Source organism: Emydura macquarii, unplaced genomic scaffold (assembly GCF_026122565.2).
Source record: "Emydura macquarii macquarii isolate MOO-44397 ecotype Brisbane River unplaced genomic scaffold, CSIRO-AGI_Emac_v2 contig_1644, whole genome shotgun sequence".
In the NCBI taxonomy this organism is placed as follows: Eukaryota; Metazoa; Chordata; order Testudines; family Chelidae; genus Emydura; species Emydura macquarii.
In genome coordinates this window covers 16,513,575-16,534,955 of record NW_027131781.1, presented here as the reverse complement: position 1 = coordinate 16,534,955, position 21,381 = coordinate 16,513,575, and the positions used below count along the sequence as shown (strand labels likewise).

General features: G+C 38.2%; 1 long non-coding RNA gene across 2 annotated transcripts; it reads right to left on the bottom strand.

Moving 5' to 3' along the window:
* Positions 1 to 370: 370 nt before the first annotated feature.
* On the bottom strand, positions 371 to 4,858 carry LOC137158342 (uncharacterized). 2 transcript variants are annotated; one of them, XR_010921381.1, is made up of 3 exons: positions 4,701 to 4,858; positions 3,455 to 3,636; positions 371 to 696 (listed from the first exon to the last, which is right to left on the bottom strand). It is a non-coding gene; the product is annotated as an uncharacterized lncRNA (long non-coding RNA). The 2 variants fall into 2 exon arrangements; XR_010921380.1 differs by lacking the exon at positions 3,455 to 3,636.
* Positions 4,859 to 21,381: the final 16,523 nt, after the last annotated feature.

Sequence of the window (21,381 nt, the reverse complement as noted above, 5' to 3'; positions counted from 1 at the left end):
CTGTGTTGTATCTATCATAGCTTGCATTCCAATGTCTCAGAAATATATTTTAATATTATTTTTATACCCAAGTTTCACCATTGGTCTCGCATATCATATCATATGAGGTGAGGGTCACCTTTCTTCCCAGACCAATTCTTTCTAATGCTTTGAGCTAGCTCAGCTCCACTCCAGTGGGAGTTTCCCAATTGCTGAGCCTTAATTGTAGCATTTCACAAGTCGGTGTGTACATTTCTTCCTTAACCACCCAGCTGTTGATTTTACTCATTGTCACTGGGGAGCATACCTTAATCTGGCTGGATGGAATTTTTTCCCCCGTAAATCAATTTATTGAAGACTGTTGTTGGTCTTTCACACGCATTTTACCAGATTTGTAAAGGAACTTAGTCAAAGTTTATTAAGGAGGTTTGCCAAAATAAATAAATAAATAAATAAGTAACAAAATCTGTCTTGGCATCATTTTAAAAGTGCAGGATGTATCATTAAGCAGGCATTTACACAGACAGAAATGTAGAACTAAATACAATTCAGCAAGCTCTGTTGTTTTAACAACCACATCAGTAGAAGATAGAAGATCTGTTGCTCTGTAAATCAGGAATAAGTTTATGGAAGTCAACTGATATGCATCAGTATAAAACTGGTGTAAAGAAGTTCAGAAGCAGGATATATATTCTGGTATGTTCTGTGCAGTTCTTCCTGGTTAATGTAAGGAATGGATGTGACAGTCAACCAAGGAAGAGGACACTCTCTCATTAGATTTATAGGAGGGACCATCTGATATTCTTGGCACTCATCCTATTTATGGAAAGTGACTTCCACAGAGACATAGACTACACATTGCATGGGGACTGAATGCCTGACCTGGTATTCCAAAGATGCCAAAGAGGGAGGGCATTTTTAAATTACCCTTTGGGAACTGTGATTAGCCTCCCTGACTCTGGAGGTCACGAGACCTGAAAAGATCCCATAGATACTACAAAGACAATTTTGTACTGAATCAAGCCTTTAAAGAAAAGTAGAACTTGGAACAATAGCTGGTACAAATAGGATTCTGACAATATACTTTAAATCATGTTCCATTAGTTTGCTCAGCAAACTTTCACCAAAGGTTACCTGGAATTCTGTATATTGATTCAAGTCATGCTTCAGTAAATGTTCAACATGACTTCAATGGATGAGTGAGTTTACATTTGTGGCTGCTCAGTTTACTAGCAGACAATGATTCTAATCCCTGTGGAGATGCTATTAGCCATTGGTTGACCTGAAATTCACATGAGCTGGCTCAAATTCCAGGCTTGGTCTGCTCTGCATGGTTTGCCTTATATCTTTTTGACCAGTGGCTTCAGTAAGTGTTTGAGTTCAGAAAAAAAGTGGAGAGAACTGAACACGCTTTTAAGAAGTTTCAGCAGACTCTTCACTAATGAATGGTAGCTTGACTGGGCAGTTAGTCTTAAAGGACACTTTGTGAAAGTAAATATTATGGACTTTTTTTTCCAGACCCATGTATGCAAATCCTATCCCATTGACTAGAATTGAGTTTCCTATCTCTCCACTCATTTTTGTAGGCTTTGCATTCTCTAAAATAATTAGATATCGATATAATGCACTCTCTCTTTGCAAAGAAACTGTGGAAAGAGGAAGGTGAGCAAGGCAGACTTCTATTTTTAAATACTAGGGATGTGCTCCAATATACTACACTGATGGAGACCATTGTCACCAACCCACCAACATCTCTTGTCTCTTCCTTGGTCTTTTGGCTCCTCCCCCTGTGTTCACCTGCCACAGCCTTTTGCCAACACAACTCATAGAGAGAAGGCACCTCTATCCACGTCCTTAGACTGAGACTGATAGAGGGGTGTACGTTCCAGAAAATCTTTACCCTTCAGCATCTCTCCTTAGATTTTCTCTTTTCTTTCAGGATAGCTGCATATTATTATCCATACAACAGTCATTTTAACTAAAACAAAATGTTTTTTATTTGTTTGTTTGTTTTTTAACAGATATTCAGAAGTGGCTAATGATTTTGGCTGCCTTTGCTTTTGGATGTCCAATTTTGGACATCTTAAAGAGGCTTGATTTGCAGAAAGTGCAGCACACCTGCTCTTGCAAATAAGGCCCTTTCAGCTGTCTCAGAATGGGCACACAAAAACTGAGACACTCAAAATCACTGGTCACTTTTGAAAACCTTGTCCAGAGAGAAAACAGAATTAAAACAAAGGAATGGTTTGCTTAATCTATCTAAATGTACAGTTCTCAAAAGCTAAACTAGATAGGCCTTCTCAGCATAGTTACAGAAAAGAAAAACAAAAACAGCGGATAGGAAATTTCCTTCAGGAGATGTAAGCTCTTTCTGCCCCTTATGGTCAACCTCTCAGCATCGTGCTGCTGTCTAGATAGCAACACCTTTGCATCCACAGATCTTTCTTATCAAGCCCTTGTGGCTGGGTCAGCTTTTATGTTCTGTCACATCTCCCTTGATCTAGGGCAGCTACCCCTCGCTTTCCAAGCCAATTTTCTCCTGTTATTTATACATATGGTAGGGTTTAGACTCACTATTTTCTCTAGGAGATGGACCACTGAGGATAAAAAAAACAATTAACAATGACTAATATATGACTTTCGAAGGCTTCATGACCTAGCTCAGATACTGTCTTTCACAGACCACCTTGGCTGGTAGTCTGCAGTTTTAGTCAGGCCTCTTGTTAAAATCGCCTAAACATTTTTTTTTTTCAAAAGAAATGTGAATTAAGGGCCAGTCCCCAAACCATCTGCCATAACCATACATATACTTAAATAGACAGATACAGGTGCTGCTGGTTTGTTAATGTAGCCTTGCAGAAGACAGTCTATAGGGAAATAGCAACAACAGCAAAAGTTGGAGCTCACCACTTCCCCAATCCTGGTTGTTTCAGTGAGGTGTGACCTTCAAAATCTAAGGGTTTGTCTACACAGGAAAGCAATTGCAAAATAAACTCAGGTATGAATTTAAAGTGCAATAGCTATTCTGCAGTAGCGCCCATGTGGGCATTCTTATTTGGCACAAAATGTATCATTTTGCACTTTAATTCAGTCCATTTCCAAAGTGGATTAATCCCTCACTAGTTATTCTGGGCCATTTCCCTGTGTAGACAAGCCCTCAGTGAGATCATTTCAATGCTACATTCACTAAGCAAAAACCATTTATTTTTCTCCCCTTTCCTTAAAAAAAAAAAAAAAAAAGGCAATAATGCAGTTTAATTATAACATCTTTTTGGTGCATTTTTTTTTAGTTTTGGGTTGTTTTCTTTTTATATTTAATTATTTTAAAATCTAATCTGCAGCAAAATTTCAAACGTAAAAATATATTAACATAGAGAAAATACACTATTTATATCCTAACATTTGTTACTAGGTGTCTGGACTATTATAAGCTATTCCAAATGGATGATAGTACAACATATAAATTGTGACTTACAATTTTTTAAAATTTGAAATGCCCTGATTTTGCACTCCTTGTACATCAAAAACTTCCTGGGTGGTAACATAAAGGCAGAATTCCAACACACTTCTTTGGTAGTTCATCTATAGAACTTTTTAATCTTTCCATAGATTCAAGAACACGGATGGTATAAACTTCTTTATCTAGAAATGACTTTCCTAAAGTAAATAAATAAAAAAAGATAATACAAGTTCCCAGCACTCAGTGCTACATCAGTTTTTGAGGAAAAATGTATTCCCAGTTAAAGAGAAAATGAGAATCTCAGCTTTGGTTTAACATGGCCTCTCCATTTTCACTAGCTAATCAAGATCTATAAGGACTGTAGACAGGTGTGGAATCATAGAGCTGGAAAGGACCTCGAGAGGTCATGTAATCTAATCTCCTGCATTCATGGCAGGACTAAGTAACATCTAGACCATCCCTGACAGGTGTTTGTCTAACCTGCTCTTAAAAATCTCCAGTGATGGAGATTCCACAACCTCCCTAGGTAATTTATTCCAGTGATTAATCACCCTGACAGCTAGGAAGTCTTTCCTAATGTCCAACCTCAGCCTCCCTTGCTGCAGTTCAAGCCCATTGCTTCTTGTCCTGTCCTCAGAGGTTAAGAACAATTTTTCTCCCTCCTCCTTTCAACAAACTTTTGTGCACTGTTATGTCCCCTCTCAGTCTTCTCTTCTCCAGGCTAAACAAACCCACTTCTTTCTGTCTTGCCTCAGACGTCATGTTTTCTAGATCTTTAATCATTTTTGTTGCTCTTCTCTGGACTTTCTCCAATTTTTCCACATCTCTCCTGAAATGTGGGGACCAGAACTGGGCACAATACTCCAGTTGAGGCCTAATCAGTGTGGAGTAGAGTGGAAGAATTACTGCTTGTGCCTTACTTACAACACTCCTGCTAATACATCCCAGAATCATGTTAGCTTTTTTTGCAACAGCATTACACTGTTGACTCATATTTAGCTTGTGGTCCACTATGACCCCCAGATCCCTTTCCGCAGTACTCCTTCCTAGGCAGTCATTTCCCATTTTGTATGCGTGCAACTGATTGTGATTCCACTTATCTTGCACGTGTCCATCCCAAAAAGATTCATGGTTACTTACCCCTGAGATGGACAGGAAATAACAGTGGATGGGAAGAAAGTCCTTACTTCATTAATAACATTACATTTTCTATAGTGCATTTTATTCATGTATAAAAGTTGATAAGACAATGCTAGCTTACCGTCCTGGAGGAGGAATGTGATCCTAATAAATAGCAGATCTAGAAGTAGCAAGATTTTTCCTAAGATATATTAAAGCACGTTGAAAATCCGTCCGTTGTATTTTTGGGTTAAATACATTCTCTGTCAGTTCCTTGTTCTAAGTCTTAAGGCCTGCATCTACACTGGGAAAATGAATGTTATAAAGATATTTATTACATTATTTATTGCAGAAACACCTAAAGGCCCCAGTCAAGGTTGAGACCCCATTGTACTAGGTACTGTACAAATAGACAGGAAAACAATCCCTTCCCAAAAGAGCTTATGGTCTAAACAGACAAGACTGACAAAAGAAATTGTATTTCCATTTACAGACATAGAGCTGATGCACAAAGATTTTTACCCAGGACATCCATGACTGTGATTTAACACAGCTGAATAACATCTTTTGGAGGAGCCTCTGTTTATCAGTCATATAGGTTCTGTATTTGTGTAGCTATGGGCATACTCTCAATCACAGCTAGGCTTACCATACACATAATAGGTACTTTATTGGCATCTTTTACCTATCATTATATCAAAATTACTGTGGACCAGCTGCCATGTCTTCAAGATGCTTCCTCCCATATGTAAACAAAGGGCTGATTGTCAGAATAGATAAGAACAAGAATCCAGCATACCTTTGGCACTATGTAAAAATACTTAAAAATTCTTGTTTTCTTATAAGTAACCCCTTTGCATTCTTCCCTCAAGTTTACACATAACTGGTTGGGGTTCTGCTTAATATGTGTTATTTCTCTTTCTTTGTACAGATAGGAACTTTTAAAATATCTTTGAATACACCCAAAGAACCATATAATTGGTCAGTTCCTTGTCAGGAACTTTTAAAATTCTTTTAAAAATCTTAAATGTATATATGGATCTAATCTGATTTAGGCACAGAGACTTAGTAATAAGGAACATGAATGTTTAGACTACAAGTTGTATTGATAAAGAAGGATCATTGAGAAAAATAAAAATGTGAAGTGATTCCAATTAATTAAAAATAATAGTCATTAATATAGTGATAGTGAAATACAAGCATTGTCTTTCTCCCAGTACATGCTCATAACTTTAAGAAAAAAATATGAATATTCAGAAGTGGTCTAAACTTTGTATCCGCCTGTAGGTGAAATTTTTGGAAGGTTTAGCCCAAAATCCCTTAAAATGCTGTGCCCTCTGAATGTATTCAGAGCCATGTCTGCTGACACTTTTTACTCCCATTGCCCATGCAGAGCCAATCTACTTAAGAGAGACTAAAATGAACTCTCCTCCTTACTGTACATCATCAAACTGCCTTGTAAGCTGTTTTTAAATTATTGTAAAGGTGCAGAATATGACCATGTCCCCATTCTCTATCCTTGCTGCATAACACATAATGGTTATAATTATTTTTTAGTTATTATTATTTATTTGTATTACTATAGTGGCTAGGAGCCCCAGTCATGGACCAGGATCCCTTTGTGCTAGGTGCTGTAGAAACAGAACAAAAACTTGGTCCTGCCCACAAAAAGCTTACTATCTAGAGTCTTGATCCTGCTTCCATTTATTTCAGTGGTTTAGGGTCAGGCTCTGTTTGCTCTAAATTATTGTGTATTGTGAAAGGTACAAACTGTTGCATGAAACCTCAGCAGAAAGGCCAAGGGTTGCGTGAGTAAAAAAAATGAAATTCTCTCTGACCCTAAGTTGTTCCTATGGGCCCCAGTTGAAACATATTTGTGAGGTAGCATTTGTGAGGCACTGACACTGCCTGGGACTGTTTTGTGGATAAACTGGAAACTTCCAGCTACAATGGAATAGGTTACACCGCTCTTAATGCTGAACCATTCATTAGTGTTTAACTAAACTTTAAGACACAGCGCTTTCTTGTGCCGTGTCCACAGGAGGGCTTCTAGGACTTTGACTCTGCTTTCCCTACAAATCGTATGGCTCCTATCTTGCCGTTGTTTTACACACTTCAGTGGGAGCTATGCATGCAGAAGGAATGCAGGCTCAGTAAGTGTATCAATTCCAAAACATACCTCATTTTCACTAGGCCAGGCAGTCTGAGTCTGGAGTCTTCTACAGTCCTGACACACTAGCACGAAGGAAAAAGATTGCATTCAGCTTCACTCCTTCAGTACTTTTTGCAGCCATGTATGAAATGTAGTAATAGCACTACTTGAGATACATGTTTGCATTAACTTGGGGTAACAAAATTCACTGTGAGCCAATTGAACATATTAATTTGTTTAGGTTGCAAGGAAGTTGAATTACTTAGACACATTTACTCTGCCTTATATATGTTCTCTTCACGTTTTGTACAGCAGCAGTCCACATGCACAGCTCTTTTCATATAACAGAACTACTTTGTTACCTATTCCCCCCTCACAACTAATAAAATAAACCGGATATTCAAGTGCGCTGAGTTATCTGCATGTGGCTGTGTTTTACAGTCAATGCAGAGATGCATACACAGAATAGATATCTAGTTGCTGGGAATTACCCACTTCATAAAAGACAATGTAGATGGCTTAATAATTTGCTTAAGATTTTCTTATTGCATTGAAAATAATTCCTCGGAATCAAAGATAAATCAAAGAGAAGTGGTACTGTGTTGGACAAGATAGACCATCTGCAATCCAATCACATGACAGTCTCAGAGGATACTATCTAGTATCAACAGAGATGTCTGTGGAGCTTCCTATCGAGTTTCACAACACTGCTGAATCAGAATATTTAATTGTTTGGCACTCAGATCTTCTGTGCTGCCAGCCATAGTCCTTTGGTGAGCCAGAAAATTAGCCTCTGTTGCTTTAGAAGTCACCACCTTAAATCTTAAAATATTGGATCCAAATTCATGTGTTTAATATTAAAAAGAATCATTTAGAATTAATATTAAAGGGTTGTTCTGAGGATGCTTATTCCTAAACCTGGAGCCTTTACACTGGACACTTACATTGAGGGGGAACACTTTGCATTACTAACAAAACACTCCTCACTAATTGTCAGCCCTTTCTTATATGCTATAATACAAGTAGGGCTGATCTAAAATTTTCTGTTTTTCAGTATACAATAGGATTTTCAGCTAAATGAATTTTTTTCATAAGAAGGGTCTACTTTCCACAGAACATTTTAATTTTTTTGTTGAAATACTGAAGACCTGAAAATTGAAATATTTTTATTCTGAAATGCCATTGCGGAGCCTAATGGGAAGTGTAGTTTGTGTGCTTCATGTTCCCATTCTCTTTTATGTGCTAGGCTCCCTAGCCAGACTACATCTCCCATGATGCACTATGACCACATGACTGCCATGATGCACAATCTTCCCTTACCAAGAGACAAGACAGTGATGGGATATGTAGTTTGCCTAGGGAGTCCAGCCTATAGAGAATAATGGGAGCATAAGACATCCAAACTACAATTTGCATAAGGCATTGTGTCAGCATTTCAGAATCAAAATATTTCAGTTTTCAATATTTCACTGAAAACTCAAAATTGCCATGGGAAAAAATCCATTTTCTGACTGGCTCTGAATATATGGGATGAAGGGTCATTGGAAGAAATGATAGCCTACACTATAGAAGTATCTGAAAGTCCCCATTAACCCTATTGGGTTGTCCATTGTCTAGAAGGACCCACCTCATAGAGGCAAGAGGTCATATACTGATGGAGAACTTTGATGCCAAAATTGTTGGAAATTGTAAACTGTAATCTTGAAGTAGGATGGATAGTCTAGTGGATATGGCACTAGATTGGCATTCAGGAGATCAGATTTCAGTTCCTAGCTGACCTCCAGACTTCCTGTGTGACCTTGGGGAAGTCACTTAATCTATTCTGTGCCTCAGTTCCTTATCTGTGAAATGAACATATTCCTTACTTTGTAGGGATGTTGTGAGGATAAAATCCATGAATGATAGGTTCTCAGGTACTATGATGAGGAGATCCATAGGACTACCCAGACAAACAAATCATGGAGGTAGAAAAGTAACTCTGGCAGTGTATATTCAAGTGGGTGTATAAATGTATTGTTGTGGAATTAATAAGAAGAGGAAGTGGGAGGATGAAAAGAAGTAGAATAAGAGAATGATAAACAAAAAGAATCCAAGTGTGACAACAGAGAACATGACAGGGCACTACATACATTTATTAGAGACTGAAGGTAATTGTGTGTGCGCGCGCACACACATTAAGGACTGTGGCTGGTGTATTTAAAAAACAAATTGTTTGAATGATATGTATCTTACATTAAGATTTTTTTTGCAAGCTTACAAATTTTACAAAATTGTCACTCTGAAATGTTTGCTGTGTGGCAAAAAGCATCTCTGTTGCTTCAGTGCCATCTAATATATGTGTTTTGGGAATGTAGAAAGTTACTTAATTGAACCGGATAGTAAGTGTTATCTACTGCATTCATTTCTTCTTAGAGATATGGGCAACAGTTTGAGCACTTGAGTTAGATTCACTGTGATTTGTTTTCTTGACCTACAGCATGAGAGAGAGAGATTGTGTGTGTGTAATTAAAGGAGTGAAGTCTACAAAGAAAGGCCATAACTCATTCCTTGGATGCTCTCTCCCATTTTGGGATTTTTTGCAGGGGGAAAAAAAGAGTGACTATGTGCAGCATATTGAGGGAAGATTCAGGGATTACTCATCTGACAACGAAATATAAGAGGCAAAATATTTACTGTCTCATTCAGAAGCAAATTCTTTTTAGGAGTGTACAGGGTATGTACAAATATAGGAGAAAGAAGTGCTGCTACTTTGCTTGATTTGTACTTCATATCTCCCACGTTCTTTTGTAAATATATGTCAAGGGCACCAGCAACTTTGGATGGGAATGAGGAGTTTGTGTAAGATCAAGATGTAAAAAAATAAGTCCCTTACCAGTAACACACTTTAAGCCAGTGTGTAATTAAGCACATGAGTAATAACACTGAAGTCAATACCTGATACATTAATACTAATTTTGACTGGTATGTGGCAGTGACATCAATTGAACTAATCAGGTACTTAAAAGTTATGCATGCGCTTAAATGCTTTGCTGGATGGGGCTTAAGGAAATATATTTAATAAATAAACTAATATTCATTTCAGAGGGAATATAGTAAGAAAGCAGGAAATCCTTTCTCTGTTTTACAGCCTGGTTGAAAGGTGTAAACAGTAAGGAAGGAGAGGAACTATTTTGCATAGAAAGAGGAGAGGATAACTAAAAGTAACTGGATGAAATTAAGAAAAGGCAAATTTAGGTTGAATATTGGGAAAAACCTCAAGATATTGAGATCTCTTAGGCTAAGGTAGTCTGCCAGTGGAAGTGGTAGAAGGCACTGTGATTTCAATAGTATGAGAAATATGAGCTCACCTCTACTCTGCCTTATATTGGCTGAAATTCACCCCCATGCAGAGGGCCAGCAAAAGTCCTATGCATCATTTAACTCCTGCCTAATTCCTCCAAAAACATCGTAAGTGATGCACAGATCTTATGCAGGCTTTCTGCACAGGTAATAGTTGGAACTGCATCTGTCAAAACCACAGTTGAGTGCAATGAGAGAAAGATGGGCCCTTTGTCTACAGGTTAGCTCTACTGACATTGCAGAGATCTGGCTGTGTGGACAGACAGAACAGTATAAACTCCAATGACCCTGGAAGAATCTGACATAATGCATGCATTTTTCATGCATTTGCTAAGGTGATAAAAATGTCTCAGAAATGACTCATTCTATGATATCTAACACTCGTCCCATTTAAAACCATCTTGGCCTTTAACCAATGTCTTCAAAGCAGAAGGGTACTTTTTGTATTTTTGCTCTTTTCTGTAATAGGATAAAATTTCCAAAAGCATTTAAGTGCCTTAGGAGTTCAAATCCCCTTTTCAAAAGTGATTTAGACAATTAGGGGAAGATTTCCAAAGGTCTTTAGGAGCCTAAAGATGCAGATAGGGACCTAGTAAGATTTACAAAAATGACTACACATGCTATCAAACTTCCATAGAAATAAATGAGAATTAGGAATCTAACCTACTTAAGCACTTCTGTAAACCCTACTAGCACCTACGTGGATCTTCAGGTCTCAAATACTTTTAAAAATCTGTCCCTAAGTGCCTAAGTGAAATTTGAAAATGGGATTAAGGCTCCTATGTTACTTAGGTGCTTTTTACATTTTTACTCAGTCTAATTTCAATGATACGGGACTGTATTTTAAAATGCTGCAGCCAGATGGATTTCATCTCTGTTGTAGTTTGATAGTCTTCTCAACCAGTCATCAGGGAAAGAGATCATGGAGCAAACACTGGGATTTGGGAGGAGAAAGACACTAAAAAACTACCCCCAGGCAAGACCCAACCCCACTAAATGAGTTCCTAGTTCATGAGGCCTGATGTCAATGCCACTGAAGTCAATAGAAAAACCATCTTTGATTTCAATGGGCTTTGGATCAGGTCCTTAATTGCACCAGCTAAATTATCAAAAGCATTATGTAATCTCAGTTTATCTTTTATTTGACTGTAACAGAAAACTAATTTATTGCTACTAGCATAACTTCTCGGAGAAATGGCCGAAAATTAATGCAGGTGGTTTGCTCCTATTTTACAACCATTGAGTAGGAAGGAGCAAAGCACCAGAAAAAGAGCTGAGGAAAAAATATTTCAATTAACATATATTATAAATAAAACAATGTCTCTTGTATACACATGAGAAGTAAATAACTCCATCTCAGGTTTCTGATGACAACATTCATCTACTTGTATTTTATTCTATGGATTATTTCACCATTATTGATGTTCTAATGTGAAACTGTTTAAGTTATCATTATTAATGGTAGCTCAGTGGATTAAAACGGCAATAAATAATTTCCCATTTTATAAAAGAGATGGGAGATGAATTCCGATATGAATTCTTTACACATAAAATCCAGGTTTACACTATTAATACTGGATCCAACATCTCTCCCATACAGTTAATTGTACATGTTTTTTAACCTGTAAACTTTAAATTGAACTGCTTTTTACAGATCCATTTTACATTAATTTTTCTGATGTAATTTTTTTTCTAATGTAATAGTGGAAGGTCACTGCCACCTATAGATTGGAATTAGTATCTCAGTATTTGTGTGTCCTATAATGAAAAACATACAACAGTATAAAAGGTCTTTGACCCAGAGATTGTATCCCATTTCCCTCCCTACCTCTACTCTTTCCTCCCTCTACTCACCTTCTCCTCACTCCCAAAACATCCACTCTTCCTGTTTCCTGAAGGAACATCATCAACTCATCTTGTAGGAAAAGTGCACTGTGTCTGTTGTCCCATACAGTATTTAAGAGTCTGGAGAACCTTGCGATGTTTCATGAGGAGTTAAAAAGTCTCCCATTAACCTTATTATAGTATGTGAATAAAAGCCATTATGAATGGAATTTTATAAAGGGCCTCCAAAAATAGTGATTGAAAACTTTTTGGACATTTGTGCATGCAGATTGATTTCTATTTGCAAGTTGATACACTTGCAAAATGAGGAGGTGCACTTTTAGAGCCATTATAAAAATCTGGAGCTACAGTTTAGATAGAGAGAATACGGCTTAATGTCTCAATCTCCTCACCATGATAATGCTAAGGAAATTCTGGAGAAGCCTAGTGCATTTTTTAAATATGGCAATAGAACCATACATATCTACATCATATAAAAACCCATTACATGTAACATAGAGAAAGTCTAAAAATAATTGTACAGAAGAGCAAGAAAAAAATGTACAGTTTCTTCCATATCTAAGTGTGGAAATATGCAGGTGGAAGGTCAGCTCCTTCTTTGTCTGCAAAATGTTTTCCTTACACTTTTCTATCAATTAATTTTATGTATCTGAATACACACTGGTTTCTAATAGTAACTTCTTTAATCTCTTCCATTTTTATGTGGTTTCACTAAATCCTTAAAATGAAGGCACATCTATTTGCCAGTGTTGCACATATTTTAAAATAAATCACCATCCAATAAGAAAAAAATAAATGGAGTTTAAACAGTCTGCAAGTGGTTACACAACTAGGACAGCTGCATAAAGAATATGTGAAATTAAAAGAGGTTCACATATTCTTCATGTGCAGTGGTGTTTGGCTGGCCTTCTACCCTCATCCTCTCCTGAGTGCTCCTTTGCTGCTTACCCAGGTGAGAGAAGCTCCCTGACTCTTTCCCTCTGCTCCTTGTGCATCAGTATAATATATGGCAGAGTCGGATTTTTCCTTTAACATAGCAATGCATTTCACCTTGATAATGTGAAAACTTAATAGGCCATATTCAGTGGTAGGCTCTGTCAGCACTAAGCTGCTCCAGTGGAATAAATCAGCCATAAACCTATGACAGTGCAGGGTAGTCAGAGTGCCACAGTGAATTTGGCCCAATATCTTTTAATTGGTCTGAGGTGTGAATATTTAAAAAAAAATCTGCAGTTTCTTGCAGGAACTGCTCAGCATTTTGCAAAATTGGACCTTCAAGGTGGGATTTTGAAAATAACCCTAGGGGAACCAGGCACTCAAATCCTATTGAATTGAAATAAGATTTGGGTGCCTCACTCCCTCAAAACCCTTTGAAAATCCCAATCTCAAAGCACAAGTGCAACTCTCTAAAGGTATAGGGTGAAATCTTGGCCCCACTGCAGTCAATGACAAAACTCCTATTGATGTCAGTGGGGCCAGGATTTCACCCATAGTGTTGATTCAGCTGTAACTTTAAAGAACACACTGCAACAGTTTCCAGGTTGTTTTTATAAAGAGTCAATGTCAGGTGTGTTTATTTTTTAAAACTATCCAATTTCCTTAGGAAAGTAAATATGTTAGGACCTTTAAATTTCAACTAGCAAGCTCGAAAAGGAGTAGAAATTTGTTGATGAAACTTTTCTGAAAGAGTATTTCACCAATTTTATCATTTAAAATTATTTAAAATTTAAAAGGATATCTGGTAAGTATTGGGTGAAGGATCTATGTTTTCTTTTATCCTAAAAAAAGAACCCCAAACATTTCTCTGTGAAGCCAGAAGGTGGCATTAATAGTTTACTAAATGCCATTTCTTCTTTGCCCATCTGTGCATGTAACTGTAGTAAGAAAAGCATCTGGAAGAAAAATAAATTCTCTAACATAATGTAATTTACACAGTTAACTACAGTGATTAATTTCATGTGCACAGCAACTTAATGTATTTCTTTTGTTCATGTTGTAAGGAATGGCAGAATTATCCAGCATCAGACATCACCCTTCCAGTAAGAAGGGATCTGTGAAATTGCCCTTATCTCACTGTAAAGATTTGATAGTAAAAGTGCTTCAGTAAGGTCATTTTACTCCCCCAAATCCACACATTTTTGAATAATTCATAAACCCCACTAATCTCCACCATCATCACAGAGGGCCTTTCTTCTGTTTGAGTTGCTTCCTTGAACTTGAACATCCAGTCAATGAAGCCTAATGAAATTTTGAAAATCTGGTTGTTCCCTTTTGTGATCCAGTGGGTCTATGCAGTGTTCCCGTATTTAACATCTGCAACCCATCAGGCCCTTCCTGTTGCCTCAGTGATCAACAGACAACATGTGATGATTTCCAGATGTTCAAGCATGGCAGCTCCCAAAAGGCTTATTAAATTACACTGAAAGGAAAACAATGTCCATGCTGTAAAACTTGTTTAAACTAGGCACGTGTGAATAGTCACAAACTCCTAGCAAGATGCAAGAATGTTTAAAACATCCAGGGCATGTAGATATCCAATTTACTCTCAGCAGCATTAGAGATAAAAAAAGTTTCCATGTCACATTACGTTGTATTTATATTATAAGAAGGTACTGTCTATCACAAGAAAAACCCTACATCCCATAGTTATGAATTGAAGCCAAGTGAAAGAAAATTGAGCATGTATTTTTGAGAGTGTGGTTAAGCCAAAATGTTTAATATTTTATCCTGAATAATTAAAAATAAAATCTCTAAAACACATGTCCCCAAAAGTTCTTCATTCAAACCCCTGCTGGTTGCAAACCTATTGCTGACAAAGCTGAACAGATCATTACTAATGTGGCAAACAGCCAACTTCACTCTAGTGGGTCTCGCGCTTCAACCCCTTGTAGTGGCCAGGGAGTCACTGGTTACCCCGTCTCCCCAGGGAGGTACCTTACTCTGGCTCCCTCCTGCCGGCTGGGGCTAAGGGTTTTCCCCTTCTCTGCTCTGTTTCCTAGCTCGGGGGAAGTGTCTCCTCCAGCTGCCACAAACCTTCTTGCAGCTTCCTTCTCCTGTGCTTCCCCTCCCCCCTTTAAGGGAAGGCAGGGTTTAAGTACACCTGGAGTATCCTTTCATTGGGTCCAGGTGTCTCTAATTGCCCTGCAGCAATTTCTCCTCTGCCTGCAGGGAAAAGGGCTTTTAGCATTCTTAGGCTCACATACTGGCCCTGGTATGCCCTTCTGTGGCCATCTGGCCTGACTTTACCACACTAAAAAAATATATATATATATATATATATGCGCATTACCTTTCCTATGTTGTAATATAAAATACCAGTCGATTAATCTTTATTGTGTCCCTGTTCCATTGGAAAGGCCCATTTTTTTTTTCCCTACTGGAAGATAATTATTTACAGGAAAAGGCCTGAGAAAAACGTGTACTTTCTTTATCCTTTTGTCTTTCAACTGAAGAATAATTATAATACTGCAAATAGCAAGTGGTGTATCAGTTAGTAATTGTGATCCATTTTGTGTTGGAATACAGTAGGATTGTTCTTTATTATAGTTCTTATCCGAGGAGGTACTGAATAATTTCTGTGTGGATGAGTGCCCTCACCTTTTACTGAAGTCAATACTAACTTTTCATCCTTGTTGGAATTTAAAATATCACTGATCTACTATGAGGTACTGGCAGATCTGGAGAATTCTATTGTTTTCTAATGCAAAACTTTGTGCATGATATTAGAATGTGGATGTTTCATTATCTGTGAACTAATAGTCCAGCTTTCAGGTCAGATTCCCAGAAGTCTGAGTTGCAAAGCCACAAATTAATTTTCTGCTGTCTCTGGTCTGGATCTCATGATTCTGACTAGGGCTGATCAGAAAATTTTTGTCAAATGTTTTCTGTCAGAAAATGCTGTTTTAAGTGAAACCAGTTAAAAAAGAAATAGTACAGATTTTTGTGATAAAATGTACTGAAAAAAATCTTGTAAATCACATTTTTTTTCATTTCCAAAATAATTTCAGTTTGGAAACATTTCAGAATTTTGTTTCAAAATGAAATTTTAATTTCAAAATTTATTTTATTTTGGGTTTTTTTCCATTTCTATATTTTATTGCATTATTTCATGATGTCAGCAATAACTTTTATTATGCATCATTACTACTCACATGTTATGATATCAGTTGAAATGTTATTATGTTATTAATTTATTTTAAATCATTAAGGGCAGCTGCTACCTACTATAAACTGAAACATCTTATTTTCTAGATGAAAGTATTTCCTGTTTGTGTTGCAATGAAACAGTTTGACTCTTTCAACAAGAATATTAGCACTCAGTGTATTAATTGGAAGAGCAGCTGTTTTAAATATCCTAGAAAAATGATTCCAGCTTAATATTGGAAACAGCTGGTTCTCTAATTAATACATTGAATACATTTTATTCTTTGAAGTGACAAACTGTTTCATTACAACTCAAACAAGAGACACTTTCATGGAATAAATAAGATGTTTCCATTTATACTCAATAGCAGCTGCCTTTAATTAAATATAAATATAAAATGTCATATTATGCGCTTCTTCTACTGACAGTATGAACTAATGTAACAACAATAAAATACAAATAAAATAAAATTTGAAATGAAAAGTTGTGTTCTGAAACACCGTATCATTTTTTTTTCCTGAAACAGAATTTTTAAACAGATTTTTAAAATATTTGTTTTCATTTCAATTCGGATGGAAAACAACGGGGAAAATGTCAAAATTTTCCCCAAAGTGGAAATTCTGAGTTTTGACCACTTCTAATCCTGCCTATGTCTTCTACCACCTAAGAATTTTGGAGCATTCAATCTGTAGTGTCTTGATCTTAGCAACACAGATGCATGTAAGAGAAAGCTAAAAAGAGGCAAGCAGGATGGAGTGCACAGACACATTCATCATGCATTAAGAAGAGTAGCCACCACAAGCACTAATAACAAGAATGAGATCTAGCGCCCTGATCCTGACTTCAGTGATGTAAACAAAAGTTTTTTCTGTTGACTGGTTGGGCTCTAAGAAAGGAGTAGTATACAAGCCGAGATCTGCACATAAATCCACATCTCCTCTGATATATGTATTCCCCATGCTGTTTACCATATGCTCTTCAAAGTAAGACAACTGTAAAGGGCTGGACGTTTATTTCTGTTTGTGCATTTACACCTATTGTAGCCTTTTCTTATTCTTGCAAAGCAGCACAATCTCCTTGTGTTCCATGATGCCAACCTTACCAGGACTTTCAGGATCAAGGTTTTAATGTCCAATATTTCCTTTCTCTAGATAATATCTCCACAGGACATCTGCACTTATTGGCTTCTGACTGTTTTTTATAGTTTAACATATGTAATATATAACAATGTACAAATTAATTTTGCATTCAAATTAATAAAGATGAGTTATGTTAGAGCACTTGCCTTAGTCCAGTCACCATATTCAATTATTAATGTTATATTTTTAGAAGGAACTTTTGATGCTAGGCTACTTAATAGTACTGAGCAAAAATCAGAATTTTTATCCTGTGGAAAATTCCAGTATTTCAACATTTATTTTTGTCCCAAATTGTGATGAAAAGTTGAAGTACTGACAACTTTTTATGGAATGGAAAATTCCAAACAAGTTCAACTTGGAAAAGATTAAATGTTTTATTTTGGAATTTTTAATCAGAAAATGAAATATTTGGGTATTGTTGAATCAAAATGGTTCAGTTCAGTTTTTCGAAATGACATTTTGAGTTAGTTCAACATTAAGCTGCCACTGTACCTCATGGGAGTTGTAGTTTGGATACACAATGCTCAATTCTTTTCTATGGACTGGCGTCCCTGGCTGGACTACATCTGCCATTATGCAAAAAAAGTCTTCCCTCTGACTGAGCCACATGGTACATTATGGGAGTCACATGACTGCAGGTGATCTTGGGTGATGTAGTCTAGCCAGGCAGCCTGGGCCATAGGGAAGAATGGGCCATTAGGCACCCAAACTACAATTGGAAAGAGTTGTAGGGGGAAAGTCATGTCATATGTTGTCAGTTTTCTGTTGGATGAAATTGGTGAAATATTGGGTAGAAAAATAATTGGAGGGAGGATGTGGGGAGGGTTTGAGGAGTGGAGAAAAGGAGGAGAAAAGGGAGCTCGGGTTACACGGATTCCATTAAGATGGAGAAGTAGAGTTGTTTAGCTTGGAAGATGTCAGAACTGAAGAAGGAAAGAACAAATCTGTAATGGAGGAAGTCAGTCTGGTCACAGGAATTTCATCAGAGGCACTCTAGCATGAGAGCAGGACCAGAGGAAGCAGATTTTGGTAGTGAATCAGAACTGGGTATTGACAGGGTGGACCTTGCAATAGGAGGGGGGGGGGGAAAAAGAGTCAAGTGTGGAAGAGAGTGAAGCATGGCGAGAATTCAACAACCATATCAATGGAAGAAAGAGCAGGGCTGAGAGCAGATGAGAAGGCAAAGAAAGGCTGAGTGACAGGACAAAGGGGGCTGATGGGCAATGCTGAAAGAGACCTGGTGAGGGTCAGAGAGGAGGAACTGAACAACAGAGATATCAGAAAGAGAGCAGTGCTTGTTGAAGGTGAAGTCAACTGAACAGCCCTGTTGGTGAGTGGGACAGTTGAATCAAGCCTGCAGGTCAAATGAAGATGTGAGGGACTAGGAAACGTGCAAGTAGGCGGACAGATGGGTCATCAGCATGGAAGCTGAAGTCACTAAGGATGCATGTGGGAGACTGTGAGGAGGGGAAGAGAGAGAACCAGGTATCAAAATCAGAGAGGAAGGCTGATGGGACAGTGTTGGGTGGATGGTAGATGACAGGAACATGGAGGGGGAGAGGAAAGAAAAACTGGATGCAGTGCTGTTCAAAAGAGGAGATAGTGGGAAGCGGGAGGAGTGGGGCTGCAAACAACAGGAATGGGAAAGGAGAATACCAACTGTCCCATTATGGTCTGATATGGGAGAGAAGTGTTTAGTGCTTAATTTGTAATGAAAGAAGTGCTGAGACTCAAGCAATTAGATGCTGGGGCTCAAGCAATTTCTCTTAACTTCATAACTGATGTGGGGCTATGAACTGCCAAACTGCTACTGAGGCTCAGCGCTGGTAAGCTATGGCACAAATTAAGCACTTGGGAGTGTGAAAGGAGAGGTTTCCATAAGAGAGAAGGCAGCCGCAGAAGCAGTGTCAAATGAAGGGATCCTGTTCTTTGAGAGCCAGGAGATGGAGAGAGTGAGATATGAAGAGGCTGTAGATGGACCAGAGATAACAAGAAAAGGGAAGAAAGTAAGAGGGGGATGGGCTTTAGGTTAGGAATCATGGCACAAGGAGGGTGAAGAGGATGGTGGGGACGGATGGTGAGGATGGAGAAGGTGGGGATGAAGAGAGGGCCTGTGTTGGGGCAGATGTCACCAGATGGGAGGTTCAAAGGACGTAAGGCTAGAACCTCATTAGCACCCCCTCAGCTAGCAGTTAGTAGGCCTCTGGCCCTACTCCCAAACTGTCTCCAAAACACACAATCCCCAACAGACCACACTGTAAACTTCAAGCAAGCTAAAAAAACAAAACCCCAAAGAGACAAATAAGCTTACCTACTCATCAAGAATTAGTGCTCACTACTTCTTCAGCACGGGATCTCCTGCATTAAATAGCAAGAGCCTTGCCATAAAATCACAAGAGTTGGTGGCACCAAGCAGAAGGAAAGCTGAAGAGCAACAAGGGTAAGGGGAGGAAAATGTGGGATTTGAGAGAAAGTCTGAACAGGGGCAGAGAGAGACTGAGTGGAATGAAAGGGAATGTAGGGTGCAAGAGGAAGGCTGATGATCCAGAGAGAAAAAGAGGATAGGTATTAGAATTTGGTCACCCTTTTTAGCATGCTCAGAGGAGGGCTCCCCAGACAACAAGCCAATATTTTTAGCCAGGTTCTTTAAATATTAGTCCAAAATAAGTAAGATATGGTGTATATTGACATTTTATTGTAACTTGCCCTTAATAAAAAGTTAAAATCAGAAGATGACTGGGGGAATAAAGGTTAACAGAGTGAAAATGTGGAGGGGAGAGATTGTAGGGATTGAGCTGGGGACAGGGGACTATAGCAGAGCAGGGAAAGTGAATGGGTGTGGAAACTGGATGGGCTAAAGAGGGAAACTGACAGGATAGCAATAAGGGAGGGACTGGAGAGGGTAGAATGGCAACTGCCTCATTTTAGTGGCTAAGAGAAAAGGAGTCCCACACAGCAGCCAATTGGATCCCTTCAATTGACACTTTTGTATTTATGTTTCAGGCTGAATTTTGACCCTGAAAGACATACACTTTGTGAATGAGTGGCTTCCCCTTAAAGGCTGAAACACCTCAAAGCTAATTATTCCCTCCTTCTGAAAAGATATTTAAATCTCATGACTTCTAAGATAGTCTCATAATTTTGGGGGATCTGACTCATGATTTTTGAATGCTTGGGGTGGGCAATACTACAGTCAGCACTGCCCGCCCCAAGCATTCGAGAAATGTGAGTCAGACCCCACCAAGTTATTCCTTCTCCACTGGTACTGCTAAATTATAGTATTATTAGTACTATAGTATTGCTATTATTGTTAATAACCATTTATGTCATTATTAAAGGTGTATTAAAGTTTTGGACATGAACTTTGAATACACTGAATTTGGATCTGTTTTTGGCCATTACACAGATAGGGACTGTTTGCAAAATTTGGATCCCTGACTTCAGAGTTTGAAATCTGGGTAAGTTCAGGTTTTGCTGCTGTCCCATCCCTTGATCGTTATTATTAACCAAATCAGTTCCGAAGCATGCTTGCCTCTTCTTTACAGTATTCATATCTTTCAAGTGCTATAGAAATCCTGTACCAAACATAACAGTGAAAGGCACCATATGAACGCCATAGGTGTAGTGTAGACAGACAGGTGAGCAGGTCAAGGGGTGTCTGGAGATGGATAAAGGAAGAAGATAGACTAGATAACAAAGGGAGATGAAATTTAAATATGACAAAAATAAATTAGATTTTGCTGCTGGTGTACTAAGTCCACAATCATACTGACCAGTAGGGTCTCATTTTACTTCCCCAACTGTCTCTCTGCATCCATCTACAGTCTGTTTTACACTTTGAGTGTAAATTCTTTAGCGCAGGGACTATCTTTTTGTTCTGTATTTGTACAGCGCCTAGCACATTGGGGTCCTGGTCCATGACTATGGCTCCCAAGGGCTACAATAAATAACAATAGTAATAGCGCTATGGCAGAGGTATATGAGCTTGATTAGGCAGAGTTATTAACTACAGATAAGGCGAAATAAGTAAAGAGAAGGATTAAACAGAGGCTTGAGGAGTCAAAAATGAAGTGGATTAGGAAGCTGGACAGCCAGACAGATGGATAAACAGATAGGCGGCCACGGGTGCTCGGCGAAGTGTACCGCGTGGGAATGATGTCCCTGCGCCAGCAGGGCTGCCCCCCCAGTCAGAGGTTCTTGTGTC